Below are 13,026 nucleotides of genomic sequence, written 5' to 3' on the forward strand. Positions count from 1 at the left end.
TGGAGAAGTAATGAAAGCAGCAAAATAGCTCAAGAGCCATAAAGCGCCAGGAGAGGATGGGCTACTACCAAAGCTCTGTAAAGCAAGCCCTTCTTTTGTCAGCACACTCGTGGACCTCCTCAAGAAGATCTGGAAGAGCGAGTACGTCCCCCAAGATTAAAGGGATGCAACTATCATTCCAGTATTCAAGAAGGGTGACAGGAGCGACTGAAAAACTATGGATGCATCTCAATCATGGTCATGACGGAAAGATTTTCGCCCTCGTCGTCGTAAACAAATTTAGAGCCAAAAGAGAGCGTAGAACTAGAAAAAATCAATCTGGCTTCCCCCCAGGAATGGGATGCGTGGACCATATTTTCTCACTTCAGATCCTCCAACACCAGTGCTCTATCAACAACCGAGAAACAACTGCAATCTTTTTGGATTTATAGCGGTGATCGACTCGGTGCTCCGCCCGCTACTATGGGAAATCATGCTGGAAGACGGAGTTACACCGAAGCTGGTGAGCCTGATAAAAGCTTACTATGAGAACACGCGTAGCATTTTCCGTGTGTACGGAGAGCTCACTGAGATTTTCGAAATCACCTACGGTGTGCGACAAGACTGCCCAGCTTCCTTGATCCTCTTCAACCAAATAATTGATAGGGTCTTCAAAAATGCCATAAGTTTGGAAGACGGAATCGAGCTGACCAGCGATGAGAAGTTAGGGGACCTTGAATACGCAGACGATGGCACACTCCTCGCTGAATCAAGTGTCAAAGCCATGGACATGTTGCACTGAGTGGCAAATAGCGTTATCCTGACAAGCCTGGCCGTCAGTATCCCCAAAACCAAGCAATTTTCCAGAAATAGAAATTCGTCAGTCTCTATAAACGGAAAACAGCTTGAACTGGTAGAAGAATTCAGATACCGAGGGTCACTGATTGATATCAAGGGTGGGGCCTCATATGAGATCAAGGCCAGAAAAAGCAAGGTATGGAGCACCTTTGGCCAACTGCGTAAGCCGTTATGGTCCAGAAGAGAGATCAGGCTGAAGACCAAACTTCGAGTCTACATGGCGTGTATTCAATCTATCCTGCTGTATGGATGCGAAACCTGGCTGCTAAAGGCAGAAGAAGAATGCTCACTCGACATCTTGGACCAGAAGTGCCTAAGAGCCATTTGCAACCTCAAACTTAGCCGAAGGATAAGCAACGAGCAACTAATGCCAATGTGCAATCAGAAGCATTCATTATCCGCTATCGCCAAGAGCAGAAGGCTCAGATGGTTTGGGCACGTTATGCCGCTCCCAAGGTAGTACCTGACCCTTCAGTCCCTTGAATTTAAGCCCCTAGACCCGCTGGAAGAAATGGCAAGTTGGCCAAACTAAATCTTGGCATGTCCCAATGGAAGAGGGACCTCGAGCCTTTGGGAGGTTTCAGGAAGTATGGACGAAATAGGAGTAAATCGTGGTTGGACATCATCCTCCCATCCGCCCCAAATCCCTTGCCAGAAGGTACTTGTGGCATGGTGCCGAGTTGGGCTTAACAGCCTGTACCTTGCTACAAGTACAAGCATGTGAGTGCTTGTGTTTCTGACTCTGTGTGTTTGTGTTTATGTTTTTTGGTCTTTTCTCTCTCTCCATGCTTGTGTGTTTGACCGTGTGTTTGCTTGTCTCTGTGTCTTTCTTCGTGTGCTTATGTGTCTGACTCTGTGTGTTTGTGTGTTTATTGTATTTCTCGCTCCGTGGCTGTATGTCCGACTGTGTGTTTGCCTGTCTCTGGGACTGTCTTTGTGTACTCGTGTTTTTTTTGTGCGTGTTCGTGTGTTTGTTCTTTCTGTGCCTGTGTGTCTGACTGTGTGTTTACCTGTCTCTGTGTCTGTCTTTTTGTGTGTCTGAATCTGTTTGTCTGTGTGTGTATGTTTTTGTCTTCCTCTCTCTATGCTTTTGTGTCTGACTGTGTGTTTACCTGTCTCTGTGTCTGTCTTTGTGTGTCTGGCTTCTTGTGTTTTGGTATGTGTTTTTGTGTGTCTCTCTCTCCGTGCCAGTGTGTCTGACTGTGTGTTGTCCTGTATCGTATCTGTTTTTGTATGTTAATGTGTCTGACTCTGTTTGTTTGTTTGTTTTGTCTCTGTCTCTCTCTCTCTCCATGAATTTGTGTCTTACTTTGTGTTTGCCTGTCTCTGTGTCTGTCTTTGTGTGTTAATGTGTCTGACTCTTTGCGTTTGTGTGTGTTTTTGTCTCTCTCTCTCTTCGTGCCCGTGTGTCTGACTGTTTGTGTCTGTCTCTGTGTCTGGCTTTGTGTGTTTGTGCGTCTAACTCTGTGTGTTTGTGTGTGATTGTGTCTTTTTCTCTCTCTCAGTGTCTATGTGTTTGACCATGTGCTTGCCTGTCTCTATGTCAGTGTTTGTGTTTCTGACTCTGTGTGTTTGTTTATGTTTCTCTCTCTCTTTCTCTCTCTCTCTGTCTCTCTCTTTCTCTCTCTCTCTCTCTCTCTCTCTTTCTCTCTCTCTCTCTCTCTCTCTCTCTCTCTCTCTCTCTCTCTCTCTCTCTCTCTCTCTCTCTCTCTCTCTCTCTCTCTCTCTCTCTCTCTCTCTCTCTCTCTCTCTCTCTCTCTCTCTCTCTCTCTCTCTCTCTCTCTCTCTCTCTCTCTCTCTCTCTCTCTCTCTCTCTCTCTCTCTCTCTCTCTCTCTCTCTCTCTCTCTCTCTCTCTCTCTCTCTCTCTCTCTCTCTCTCTCTCTCTCTCTCTCTCTCTCTCTCTCTCTCTCTCTCTCTCTCTCTCTCTCTCTCTCTCTCTCTCTCTCTCTCTCTCTCTCTCTCTCTCTCTCTCTCTCTCTCTCTCTCTCTCTTTCTCTGTAACTGTGTGTCTGACTGTGGGCTTGCTGTCTCTGTGTCTGTCTGTGGGCTTGCCTGTCTCTGTGTCTGTCTTTGTGTGCTTGTGTGTCTGACTCTGTTTGTTTGTTTGTGTGGTTTTGTCTCTCTGTCTCCTCGCCTGAGTGTCTGACCATGTGTTTGCCTGTCTCTGTGCCTGTCTTTGTGTGTGTGTTTCTCTCTCTATTTTGTCTCTCTCTTCGTGCCATTGTGTCTGACTATGTTTCCCTATTTCTACGTCTGTTTTTTGTGTTTGTGCGTCTGACTCCATGTTTGTGTGTGTGTTTTTCTCCGCTCTCCGTACCTGTGTGTCTGACTGTATTCGCCTGTCTCTGTGTCTGTGTTTATGTGTGTGTGTGGGTTTTCTCTGTCTCTCCGTGCCTGTATGTCTGACTTTGTGTTTGCCTGTCTCGGTGTGTCTTTGTTTGTTTGTTTGTCTGACTTTGTGTGTTTGTCTGTGTCTTTTTGTCTTTCTCTCTCCATCCCTGTTTATCTGACTGTATGTTTGTCTGTCTTTGTGTCTGTCTTTTTGTGTCTGACTATTTGCGTCTGTGTCTCCGCTTTAGGATTGGTATTTCTGTAGGAAAATGCCTTAAAATGCTTTAAGAATGATAGTTTGTGCCACAGGGTGCCACATGTCATCCAGATACTACCACAGTGAGTTGTGAAGTGTGCTGATGCTTGAAAATCTAAGACGATATGCAAATCAACGCTTCCACGGACCAATGGAGTTAAAAAAAAAATTGTCAAGAAAAAGTCCAAATATGGCTTGGGAATAATAATATGTGCCAGAGGTTGCCACTAGCCAGCTAGAGAGTGTCAGAGGATGGGAATTGCCATATAGTATCACGTTCTAATAAAGAAATGGTATGTTCCCAATATTCAAACAAATATATATAATAGGGATATTCAAACGTCAGAAAACGCTTAAGTGATGATGATGGGTGCCAAAGTGTGCCTTCTTGTAGCCAAATTGTGCCACGCTGACCTGAATTGACCAGAGTCATCAGAAGAAACGCTACTGGGAGTTTTTCTTTAAGTTTAAATGATCTATTTTAGTCTATGCAATTTGTGTGGTTATTTCTTGTAGGAAATGGTTGAAAATGCTTTATGATAATAATTTGTGCCAGAGGTTACCACAGGTCAGCCAAAGAGTGTCACTGAGTGGGAATTGTCACAGAGTATCATGATCTAAAAATGAAATTGCATGTTCTCACTGTTTAAATAAAAAATATCTATCGGAATATTCAAACATCGGAAAACGCTTAAGTGATGATGACGTTCTCCACAGGGTGCCGTCGGGAAGTCACGTTGTGCCATGTTGGTGCGAATTGTCAAGAGTCTTTAGTAGAATTGCTATTGTAAATTTTCCCTTGTGTTTAAACGACCGATTTCAGTGTAAATGGTTTGTGTGGTTATTTCTTGTAGAAAAATGGTTTGAAATAGTCTGGGAATGATAATGTGTGCCACAGGGTGCAAAATGGCATCCACAGATTGGCACAGGCTGAGAATTACCATAGAGTATCAGAAATGTTTGTTCCCACTGTTCAAATAAAAAAAAAACATATTCAAACGTCAGAAAGCGCTTAAGTGATGATGACGGGTACCACAGGGTGCCATCGTCTAGCCAATTTTGCAAAATTACTGATAAGGAGAAGGCAAGGCTCATTGAAGAAAATGTTTTAAATTCTGTGTCCTTTTTAACATTAAGGAAATATAAAACTAAAGATGAAAAGATATGGAAATGTATGAAGTGTTTTGCTAAAAGTAAGGAGTGATATTAAAACTTAAGAGCCATATCTAAAATGCAGGGAGGGGGCTGCCCTGTTTTTAGAAGGTAATTTTTGTATGTTTTAGAATGTTTGAATTTCACAGGGGAAAATATATAAAACCAACAGTTGAAGAGGATGAGGAAAAGTCTCATTCAAGAAAATGTTGAATACATTATATCGGTTATAGTCTCAGACCGGTTAAGGTATCGGCTAAGGTTCTCAGACCAAATTAGAAAGCAAAAGCAAAATTTATTTATTAAAAGTATTGGTTTTCATTCAGTATTATATTTTTGATGTGGTGGCTATGCTTACGGAAAATTTCTCAGCATTTACTTAGACAATCCTCGATTGAGCGACTTTATGGTGGAAAATAACCCTTTCCTAGCTGTATAATATTGATTTCAGTGCCCTAAGAATAATGTCTTTCAATAATGTTTGTAAGATTGTTTATTAATAAAAATTGTATGTACAATAAAAGTCTTTTGTCTTACAAAACCATTTGAAAATCAAGACAGAATCTTGTCTACTTCACGTTAGAAAATTAATAACAAAGTAACAGCCAAGTGTGCCTTAAAGACCAATAATCAATAACAATATTGGATTCTAGCTTACACAATTGTGTGCCCTAACACAATTGACATGAAACACGCGATTTATAGCCTATCGATTTCAATACTGTACAGAGAATTCTCCGAGCAGAGAAACAGCTTATCACTTAGAATTTATTTCCCAAAACATAACATTAGGTATAATTTGCTGGCCCTGGTGGTTAGCATGTCGTTCCATTGGGGAAATCTCTGGTCTTACGCTCGATCCCTACAACGGACAAAAACCTTTGTTGTAATCGGATTATAAAGGTTTTGTGAGGGAAAACTCTTGAAGAAAATTTCTCGAAGAGAAAATCTTGAAGAATAAAAAAATCCTGAAGAAAAAAGAAATCTTGAAAAAGGATGCATTGAAAAAAACGTGTTGAACAAAAAAAAAACATCTAAAGTATTACGTAACACCCACGTGAGCGCCATCCTCAGTTACAACCGGAAGTTCCCCACTTGATTGAGGAGCCCTGAGAAATTTTTCCTACATCCTTAGGTTTTTTTAAGCAATGAACATAGCAATCAAAGAAAAAACATTGGCTATTATGTAACAAGCAATTCCTATAACGTTGCAAATACCTGCATCTTGAAGAAGTTTAAAACAAGCGCCAGGATCGGGATTTGAAGGGATAGGGCCCCCGTTGGACCTGGACCACCTTGACTACTGTCATTTTCACCCGATTTTGAAAAATTGGCTCCAACTTGCTCCCCCCCCGGGATTTTAACGAAATTACGCCACTGAATCTAAGCCAAGCGCCCTTGTTCGCTCGAATTACTGACTTTCTTATACAAATCTGCTTATTTAATTTCTGTTTGTTTTAATAGCATATCCAGTGTTATCCTGAATCATATACAGTTTGGTTCAGCCTCTCCCTGAACCCCTGCTCTTTGCACAAAATTCGATTTTTTAAAACAAATTATTCTAGAACTAAAAGTGCTCAATCACATGTATTTGCTTCAAACTTACTACAATCTATGTGGATATTTATTAATTCAAATGTATCCACCAAAAGTTAATAGTAACTTTTACTATATTATTTAACTTTCTGGGGAGTTGGGGTGGGATGGGTATCTCCAATGTGGTTTCGAGCCAAGGATCCTGTCAAAAAGAAAGGGCAATGGCCACCCCAGGGGAAAAAAGAAAAGTTTAAAAAATGAATTTAAAGACAAAAATGAGAAATATTCCCATTTAAATCCTGGTAGTATCCCCCTCTCCTGTAAAATATTGTAACGACACCCTTGCCCCTGGAATAATCACTTATTTTTTCTAGATGTTAAAGAGGAATAGAAGGGGTCGGACGTATGATCTCGTATTTGACCATGAAACACGGCAAAGGTTTTTGTGACGGACAACGAATAGTTTCACTACCGAATGATATTGAACAAAATAGTTTGTTTTTAATTCAAGCTATTGCAAACTGAAAATTAATCACCATGATCTGATTTTTATACACTTACTTTCTTTTACAGAACTATGTGATCTTGTTGCACGCTGGAGTTAATGCAGACTCCAAATTTGGATTTCGACAAATTTGGCGCTACTTTTTGGACAAACCAAAAATATTTGGTTTTCTAAAGCCTGGAAGGAAACTACCATATTACGAAACAGCAGAAGCACTGGAGAAGTATCCGTCAATTTACTATTTACTTTTAGCGAAGAGAAGATACATATAAGACTTTAGATGGCGCTTTACTGATAAATAGAAGATGGCGGTTGTATAGAGATATAGAACTTCCTATGCTGCAATGCTAAAATTATAGCTGGCTTTAGCTTGTCATGCGGTGACTAAGACTATAAAATATGAACAGATGCCATTAGTTGTTTTTTGAAGTATTCAAAACATTTGTTATCCTGTAACTACACTTTACTGTGTCAGCTTAACATTCTAGCCTAGAAAAATTGAAACTTTCCTGAGGTATAATGCCAACAGGAGTATAGCTGACAAGAGCGCGACTTGCAGCAGCGATTAACAAGGATGAATAGAGTTCGTTGGTGTACTTTGAACACTTTTGCATATTAAAGAGACTCATTCTGCCGTAAGACTTATGCTTCTGTAACTTTAACATTCTAGCCTGAATTGCCACCTTATTTTCCAATGAGACGCGAGATGGCAAAGGGTTTCCTGTGTTCCGCATCCTGTGAAATGAAATTCAGCAGCTCCGAATTTTATTAACGCCTAATGAAGACAATTAGAAACTTCATATATCAAACACTATCAGTAAAATATTGGACTTGAACGCCTCTTGCGGATAACAAGATTGATCAATATGAAAAAGAAAAACCATCAGTTCTATTTTGAAAATCACTACACGTTTAAGATACTTGTTTTACCTAACTAGCTTAATATTTAAACTTTGTAGTAGCAGTGTATTATTACCACCATGTTCTGATGCTACATGGTAGGAAAATGGATTGAAAAAGGAATCATATGAGTTCCATGTCTTGTCAATGATTTGTCAATGATTTTACATATATTTTTATTTTTATAATAAATTGCGATTTGTGAGTTTTACTTATCAACAATCTTGTGAAAGTATACTATCCAAATTTGAAAGACGCTAGGAGTTACTCTGACTTTACACAGAGAAGGACAATAAAAGGTACCTCGGAATTTAGCAATTAAACTTGTATTTTTAAAGAAATAGAATTCAATTATCAGTTACCTCAATTTTTGTCAAGTAATTACAATCCAGTAAAGATGATTTTCAATTCAGTTGAAAAATTCGTCCCAAATAAAGGAACACGAGTTCTTGTGACGATGCAAAATACTTACATAAATTAGATCAAGATCTTATTTTAACCTTTACTGTAGTAAAGGTCACAGTCAACAAAGAACAGTTCAAAGTACCTCTCAAATGTGGATCCTGAATCCCTGTATAATATTACTACTAAAAACTCACCATAGCACCGAGCCACCTGAGGCCAACACGCACGAACACTCCTCCTCTATCCCAATTTATTCAAAGCCTTCCTCTTTACACCTTCCCAGGGAGTTTTCATTTCCCTTCCGACATCCTCCCACCCCAATTGAGAGCGATCTGCTGTTTATTTAGCCCTAGACGGTTGGCTAAAATGGCGAATATTTGGTAGTCTGTCATCTTTCATCTGCAGAGTGGGCCCTAGCCATTTCAGCTTTCCTTTCACTATAGTTCTAGAAAGTGAAGTGAACTTCACATTTTGTAGAGCCTACTGCTAAAATACGGTCTGTCAGTCGGGCACTCAAAACAATCCGTAGTCATTTTTTTTCTGGAAAGCATCTAGAAAAACTTCATCCATTTTTTGTAGTGCCTATGCTTCAGAACCATACTGGACCACTGTCATCGCTGCAGCTTTCAATATTCTATTCTTGGTTTGCAGACTTTTCTTCCTATTCTTCTAAACTTTTTTTAACTACGAAATCGCACCCTGGGCCTAAGCTATTCTATTTTCAACATCTTCACTTCTCCCACCGTCTTTACTAATAAATTAATTGAAAAAAAAACTTTTTGTTAAAGAAGTTTTTCAGAAAAAAGTAAACTCTATGTGAAACTTAAGATCAAAAGATATTAAATCTACAATAACTCAACCTCAAAGTGACCAGAAATTACTATTAAAGAATAAATGATACACCAAACCAACACATATTAAATAAGCAATCATAGCAAAAAACATACTACCGGCACTAATATAAATGAATAAATAGGTCTTCAAACGAATAAAGCTTACAATGAATATGCAAATCAAGCTTAAAAAGAACAAAAATACTTTGCTATTGAAGTATAAATAAAACCCAAAACTAACAGAAATTAAATAAACAATCATAGCAAAAAAACATACAACAGGTACTAATATAAATGAATAAATAAATCTTAAAGAAGTAAAACTTAAATTGATTATGCAAATAAAGCTTGAAACAAATAAAAATTACTGCAAACAAGAGTTTGGGCACCGCCTTCTTCCCTCACTGTCAAAGTCTAAAACCTACTGTGTCATTGGTGCTTTACTGAAAGCTATATGTGTTTAAAAAACTCCATCAGAGTCTGTACGGGTCTGCCACTCATTTGGGATCTTCAAAAAGTATGTTAGAGATTTTTTTTCCAATAATTAAGATTTCCCCGGTTTTCTGAGGAATTGATGTCTTCGGATTGGGTCTATTGCTTATTTGTGAAGGTTGAATGAAATACTATCCCCTGTCTAGCTTGGATTTTTTTTGGGGAGGATAGGGATGGGGGTGGGGGATTATTTGAGCTTGTGTTGCGATTATATTAAAACATATAATATATACATCAATTATATCAAAAAATATAATTGATGTATTTCTTAGTTTCTGGTTTCTACCATATTTCTTTCCTGGTTATAGAGCCTTACAGGGGAGACGAAGTTAGATTGTTTGTTGTTTTTGTTGTATGTAAAATACTGTAGATTTTGTTAATTAGTTATATTTTTCTCGTTGTTTTGCAATTAGTTCAATTCAATTTAGTAAATTCGATTCAATGAACAGTCTTTGAAAGTAAAAATTAAACTGGATATTTGATATTAATATATAAGGATATTAATTGATGAAAGATCCTCAGTTCTAGATTTTATTTCCCTGTAATTTTTATTTTTAATGCTGCAATAACTGGAAGAGAAAATATTTGTATATAATTCGTTTTTAGTGAAGCACCAATGAGGCAGCATACTTTAGACTTTTACAATTAGGCCAGGGGACAGTAGTCAAACTCTTATTTTTTAGTGAAACTATAAAATTAAAGTGAATCTAATAAAATTAAACTGAATATTTGATATATAATGATGTTATTTGCTGAAAGCTCATCTGTTGGAAATTAAATTTTAATGCAATTTTATGTTTATTTTCAATATTATAATAAGTACAAAAAAAAAATTGTATTATAATTTGTTCTCAGTAAAGCGCCAATGACGCAGTAGTTTTTAAACTTTTACAGTGATGGAAGCTCAAACTTTTCCTTGTAGGGATTTTTTACGTTCAATCATGATTTGCATATTCTATTTAAGTTTCACTCATTTTAACTACTACTACTACTACTACCAACTCACCAGAGAACCAAACCACCTGAGGCCAACACAGCTACGCACGCTAATCCTCCATCCCAATCTATTCAAAGCTTCCCTCTTTACACCCTCCCAGGAAGTTCTCATTTCCTTTAAATCTTTCTTTACGACATCTTCCCACCCGAACCGCAGACGACCTGCTTTCCGTCTATCCCTAGACGGTTGGCAAAAAAGAACAATTTTTGGCAATCTGTCGTCCTTTGTCCGCAAAACGTGCCCTAGCCATCTGAACGTTTCTCTCGTTTTAGCCCTGGAAAGCGGAATTGAGCCATAGTTTTCGTACAGCCTAGTTTTTGAAATATGGTCAGTCATAGGAAATTTATCTGGAAAACATCTAGTAAATCTTCATCTAGTTTTTGAATCGCCCCTGCTTCAGAGCCATATCTGGCCACTTTCATCACAGTAGCTTCTAAAATTCTAGTCTTGGTTTGCAGACTTCTTTTCTTATTATTCCAAAGTTTTTTTTAACAATGAAAGAGTACCCTGAAACTTGGCTTTTCTATTTTTAACTATATTCACTGCTCCCGCCGTCTTTACTAATGATTCTACCAAGGTAAATGAAGCTGTCCACGTGATCAAATTTTTCTTAACCAGCATCACCTTTTCATCTTCACTTATTCCTAGCCTTAGTGTTCTTAACTTAGTCTTCTTAATTTTAATTTTTAAACCTATTCTAGCTCCGTGAACTCGCAAAACCTCTAAAAGTTCATCAGCATGATATAAGTCCGGGAGATTTTTTCCTTCCTATTTGATTCCGTGATCTCACATTGCCTTTCCTCTGCTCCTCAAGACAAAACCCATCAAAATAATTCATTTAAAGGGGATGGAACACAACCCTGCTTAACTCCTGATTTAATATGAAACTAGCTGCTACCCTCATTTCCTACCTTGACCGCAGCAGTGTTATTCTCGTAAATAGCAATGATCACTTTAATGTATTTGTCTGGTACATCATGCAAGGATAAGATCTTCGCTAAAGCTCTTCTATCAACAGAATCAAACTCCTGCTCATTATCAATAAAACTAAGGACGAAAGGTGTTTGATAGCTCAGGCATTTCCCAATTATTAACCTAAGAGTAAAAATTTGGTCGTCACATCCCCTTTCTTTTCTTAATCCGCGCTTATCTTCTCTTATAACTTTGTTTACAGCATCTCTCAGTCTAAAAAGTACCATATTGCTAAGTTTTTTGCTACCCACTGAGACCAGACTAATGCCTCAATAATTACAACACTCACTATTATCACCTTTCTTATACAGTGGTTTAATTAAGGTTTTCCTAAAGTCGTTAGGTACTTCCCGTTTTTTAAAAATTGTATTCATAATCTTCAGTAGCTTATTTCTAACCTCAGAGCCACCAAATTGCTAAAAAACTCATTTACCGCAGTATCAGCACCTGGAGCCTTATTATTTTTCAATCCTTTTAATACTGTCGCTAATTCTTCCTGACAAAGTAAAACTTACTTCACATCCAAGGTATCACCAATTTTTTCATTTTCCTCTATATCTTTTCCTGTAACTTTATCTCGGTTTAGCACTAGCTCAAAATGTTCTGCCCACCTCTCTTTAACTCTTTCCTTATAACTAATATTGGTCCCGTTCCTATCTTTAACAGGGACAAGTACGGATTGACTACTCCTTCTGAATTTATTAAAACGCTAGTACAATATATTACTATTATGTCATCTAGCTGCATCATCCAGATCCTCAGCAATTTCATCCGTGGTCTGCACTTCACACCTCCTTAGTTCATATTCTAATCCTTTCTCCACTTTCGTTACATTCTTTTTGTTTTCATATGATCTATCACTAAGATAACTCTTGTACAGTCCCCTTCTCCTGTATATTAAACATAAAGCTTTTTCGCTAATATTCCTAGCTGCGCTCATAACTTTCTTCCCTAAGACATCATCAACAACTTCACAAACTGTTTTCCTAAAATTATTCCATCAATCATCCACAATGTAAAATTTTAAACTCTCAAGCTTAGTATTAAATTTTTCCTGGAAAGTTTCTCTCAAATTTTCGTCTGGAGTTTATCAACAACATAACTTCCTGGGGAGATACTTGCCCATTCAAAATTTCAGCTTTAAATTAACCCTAGACACTACTTGATGGTGTTTGTTAGTCTTAACATCAATAGCAGTGCTCCTGTGTACCTTAGTATCTTGTACGGATCCAAACAGTCTTTGGTTTACAATTACATAAAGTTTGACTCTTACCACATGAATACTATACTATATTTGATTTATAAGCAGAGTATGTGGGGTCATTTACTGTGGCAAATCTTGTGGAGCACCTGCCATTCCTTTTTGGTAGGTTACTTCCTGCGGCATATCCTAGGTAGAATCTGCGATTCCTTTTTTGGCAAGCCCTTTCCTGGGGTATTTCCTATAAAAAAAACCTGCCATTCCTATTTTTCTGGCCCCAAAACCTATCCAGCAGGTCCAATTCATTTTTTCCTGAACCCAAATCCTATGGAGCAGGTTCAGTCACTTTTTAGTGGCTGTGGCCAAGAGTTTATACACTAAATCCTATAGACTAGTCCTCATGACATTGTGTAGACTATTTCTATGACAATGGATGGGGTCTTTCTCACCACATTGTATGGGACCTTTCTCACGATAAAGTGTAGTCTATTTCTTACACCCTTTGTCTTGTCTGTAATCATATGTGCTCCAGAGAGACAATCCTTTAACCTAGTTGAAGACCCACGCAACGATTTCAAGACATTATTTTCTGGCTAGGAGGCATACCC

General features: G+C 38.2%; 1 long non-coding RNA gene across 1 annotated transcript in view; it reads left to right on the plus strand.

The window, feature by feature from the left end:
- LOC148952542 (uncharacterized) overlaps positions 1–7,731 on the plus strand; it is a 48,150-nt gene extending 40,419 nt beyond the window's left edge. The window contains exon 2 of the long non-coding RNA XR_016141772.1: positions 6,687–7,731. This is a non-coding gene — a long non-coding RNA (uncharacterized LOC148952542). The remainder of the gene's footprint in view (positions 1–6,686) is intronic.
- The last annotated feature ends 5,295 nt before the right edge of the window (positions 7,732–13,026 follow it).

This window comes from Artemia sp. Qi Xiang Cuo, chromosome 5, assembly GCF_049724085.1.
Source record: "Artemia sp. Qi Xiang Cuo chromosome 5, ASM4972408v1, whole genome shotgun sequence".
In the NCBI taxonomy this organism is placed as follows: domain Eukaryota; kingdom Metazoa; phylum Arthropoda; class Branchiopoda; order Anostraca; family Artemiidae; genus Artemia; species Artemia sp. Qi Xiang Cuo.